The sequence below is a fragment of the Zea mays genome, chromosome 10 (genome assembly GCF_902167145.1).
Source record: "Zea mays cultivar B73 chromosome 10, Zm-B73-REFERENCE-NAM-5.0, whole genome shotgun sequence".
NCBI lineage: Eukaryota > Viridiplantae > Streptophyta > Magnoliopsida > Poales > Poaceae > Zea > Zea mays.
In genome coordinates, this window is record NC_050105.1 from 120,381,253 (window position 1) to 120,385,488 (window position 4,236).

Below are 4,236 nucleotides of genomic sequence, written 5' to 3' on the forward strand. Positions count from 1 at the left end.
TGTGTCTGTTAGGCGGCCGACTTCGCCGACCGCGTGGCGTCGGGGGCCCTTACTGCAGATGTGTCTGCCGAAGTCCAGAGACTTTGGGCGCAGCATGCTGACGCCGTCTGGGAAAAGTCGGCCGCGGATAGCAAGTGCCGCAAGCTGGCGGAGAAGGTGGCCGCCCTAGAGGGCGAGAGGACGGACCTCCGGCGCCAGCTGGTGGAGGAGAGGAGGGAGGCTAACCAGGCCATCGCCAAGGCGCAGGCGGAGGCCAACTTGGCGCAGGTGGAGGGTAGTCTCGCCAGCCAGCGCGCCGAGGAATGGGAGGTGCGGTTCAACGCCCTGCAGGCCCGCATGGAGAGGGCCGAGGCCTCTATGCGCTCGGAAGTTGAGCGGACGCGCAAACAGCTCGTGGACTCATACCGCGAGCTGGGCGCGCGGACTGCTGACTTTGAAGTGCCCGACCGAGAGGCGGGCCTTCGCTTCCTCGAGTGGCTGCAAGAAGAATTGTTGGCGCTCCCGACCATTGTGGAGGGATTTATGTCCTTTGCCTTCCTCGTCACCTGCGAAGGGGCGATGAACGCGCTGTCCCACGAGGGGTGCAGTCACTATGAGGTCTTCGACCGATCTAATGAAGATTTTGAGTGCGAGATTTTCAAGGTCAAAGACCCTGTGGTGAAGGACTCCGCGGGGGCCCTCTTTGACCGGATGTGGGGCCCCCACGGTCGAGAGGTGGTTAGGGAGCGGTCCGACCGGGCGAGGGATCAGGTAAAGTTTGTCTTTTGTTTAGTGTCGTTGAATGTGGGGTATACATGGGCTTGCTGAATCGGTGTGCTGTGTTGTAGGCGGCGCGTGCCAAGAACGTGGAGGACTTCGGACCCCTAAACAGCGCGCGGCCCGAAGCGGAGGCGAACCCGGTGGCAGCCGAGGCTGAGGTCGACCCGGCACCGCCCCCGGAAACCGGCGAAGGCTCCCTCGCTGCCCCTGCGGCTACTGTGTCCAGTGGTGGCTCATCGCCAACCGTTGTGCCGAGGGTGGAGGATCCCCCGAAGGCGGCGACGGAGCCGGCAGCGGAGGATCCCTTGGCGGCGGCTGGGTCTTCGCAGGTGGCTTAGTGGGTGTGGGGTAGTTAGAGAATTTTGTCTATGTTGCTGAACCCTGGTTGCTGCGCAGGTTCGGGATTTTGGGCCTGCGCACGCAACCACTACTGCTAATTTTTTGGTGGCTTCGACCGTGGACGCTGGGAATGAATCGGATGAGTCTACGTCTAAGTTTTCTGATTTTGGTGACTCTGGGAGTTCGGTTGAGTGGACGGAAGAGTCTTCGGATGAGGACTTGGATTACTTTGCGGCCTTGGATGTGGCTGCGGCGGAGGCTTCTCCGCATGTTACGGATGCTGAAGTTTTGCCTGGTCCGAGTGTCGGGCGAAGGCGACGAAGGGCGGTGGCGAAGCGTAGAGTGAGTGAAGTGGATGGCGGTCGGCTTCGTGTGGGCAGGGCTGGCAAGCGGGAATTGTTGTCCTTGCCGGTTGGGGCGAGTGTAGGTGAGGGGGAGTTGCGAAGTCTTTTTGAGGGTGAGGAGCTTAGGATAATGCTTTTTAACTATAGGGAGATGAGAATCATTCCGAAGGTTGAACCAATGTAAGGTGTGATGCCCTCGTTGTACATATGTAACTATAGTTTGTATGATGAGGCTGTGCGCCTTCGCGCATCCGGCTATGTCCATAGAGGCGTTGCGCACTTGGTCTAGCACGTTTATAATGTCGGGCCGGCTGCGCCTATAGTCGGTCTTTGCGCGGACAGTTCTTTGGTGTAGACTTTTGCACGGATAGTCTTTTGAGGAAGACTTCGATTTTGCGCACTTGTTGTGCTAGTCCGGCTGCACCCTTAGGCGACTTTTGCACGGATAGTCTTTTGAGGAAGACTTCGATTTTGCGCACTTGTTGTGCTAGTCCGGCTGCACCCTTAGGCGGCTTTTGCACGGATAGTCTTTTTGAGGAAGACTTCGATTTTGCGCACTTGTTGTGCTAGTCCGGCTGCACCCTTAGGCGGCTTTTGCTCGGATAGTCTTTTTGAGGAAGACTTCGATTTTGCGCACTTATTGTGCTAGTCCGGCTGCACCCTTAGGTGACTTTTGCGCGGATTGTCGCACGCGAGGGTAGCTAGCGCTGCCCCTCGCGGTGACTTTGTATTGGTCGAATGTCGAAGACCGTCGATGCGGTCTTTTTTCGATGTAGATTTTTGCAGGGGATTTTTTGCTTGTATATTACATGGCTCCGCCTCGTTAAAAACCTCACCCCCGGGGAGGAAAAGAGTGTGGGCCAGAATAAAATTGTTTTGCGAATTACAAGGGCAAGCTGGCCCTGAGGAGTCAAACAAAAAATTTGCGGAGGTTATCAATTTTCCAAGAATGCTCCAAGTCCTCGCCTGATGGCGTTGCGAGCCTGTATGCGCTGGGGGACGCCTTCGTCTTGACGATGAAAGGGCCCTCCCACTTTGGCTCCAGCTTGCCTCGGGACTCTGTCCGAGCTGTTCGGACAAGTACGAGGTCTCCTTCGTTGAATTCCCTCGGGATGACTGTGTGGTCACGCCATGCTTTTGTTTGGGCTTGGTATTTGTTTAGAGCCTGTAGGGCGAAGACGCGGTCTCCATCGATGAGATCCTTCGAAGTGGGCTCGTCCACGTCGGGGATAGCTGACGGGACTGTCCGTGGGGACCCATGTTTTATTTCTTGCGGGGTCATGGCCTCCGAACCATATAGAAGGCGGAAAGGGGTGAACCCAGTCGCCCTGCACTCAGTCGTGTTTAATGCCCAGACCGCTTCAGGTAACAAATCGGCCCACTTGCCCTTTTTATCGTCGAGGAGAATCTTCTTGATAGCTGTGAAAATTTTGCCATTTGCGCGTTCCACAACTCCGTTGGATTGCGGGTGGTATACTGAGGCGAAGGCAAGCTTGGTGCCCATGGAGAAGCAGAAATCCTTGAAGTCTTGGCTGTCAAATTGCTTGCCATTGTCAACTGTGAGTTCGGACGGGACTCTGAAGCGGCAAACAATGTTTTGCCAGAAGAATTTCTGGGCGGTCTTCGATGTTATTGTGGATACAGCCCTCGCCTCGATCCATTTGGTAGAGTATTCGACAGCGACGAAGGTGAACTTGAGGTTCCCCTGGGCCGTGGGTAGGGGCCCGACGATGTCCAGGTCCCAGCGCTGAAGAGGCCATGTGTGGGCGATTAGCTTCGTGAACTGCGAAGGGCTTCCCGATCGTGGAGAAAATTTCTGGCAGGCTTCGCAGGACCTTGTGACCTGATTTGCGGCGCAGATCATGGCGGGCCAGTAGAAACCTTGACAGATTACCTTTGCGGCTAGTGCCCTGGGCCCTACGTGAGAGCCGCAAGTCCCGCTGTGGACTTCGCGCAGAATTTGGACGCCTTCGGTTCTTGTGACACATTTAAGCATGGGTTGACTGACCCCCTTCTTGTAAAGTTGTCCTTCAATTAGTGCGAAGTCCCGGCTTCGATGTTTGAGGCGCTTGGCCTCATTGATGTCGGCTGGATGATAGTACCCCTGCAGGAACAAGGTTATTGGTGCCCGCCAGTCTTCGGTCATGATAAGATTGACTATGCAGTGGCTCTCGCTGTCATTGGTTATTTGGAGCCCTTCTGGGCTGCGGACGACTGGCGTGCCGATGACATGGTAGAATACGTCGGAGGGCAGGGCCTCGCCTCGGGTGGCTGTCTTGGCCAACGCGTCAGCCTCCTCATTCTTGGCACGGTCCACATGCTGTAAGGTGAAACCTTTGAATTGCCTCTCGAGACTACGGATAGCTGCGAGGTACTGCACAAGTGCGGGGTCCTTCGCTGCGTAGTCTTTCTCGACTTGGTCGGCGACTACCTTGGAGTCCGTTCTGATGATGCAGGTGGTGACACCAAGGGCCCTTAGCTTGCGAAGGCCGAGGATGACAGCTTTGTATTCTGCTATGTTGTTAGTGCATCTGTCGGACTCCAAAGCAAAGCTGAGGCGTGCTGCGTATCTGTGCTTGACCCCTGTGGGTGAAGTAATGACTGCAGCGGCGCCTGCCCCCGCAAGGCACCATGCGCCGTCGCAATGGATTGTCCATACTTTTTCTGTAGACGGGTCCGGCTGTGTTGTTGGCCCAGTCCAGTCGACAACGAAGTCTGTCAGGACTTGTGACTTGATGGCTGTCCTGGGTTCAAATGTGATGTGGTAGCCGGAAAGTTCGGCTGCCCATTTGGC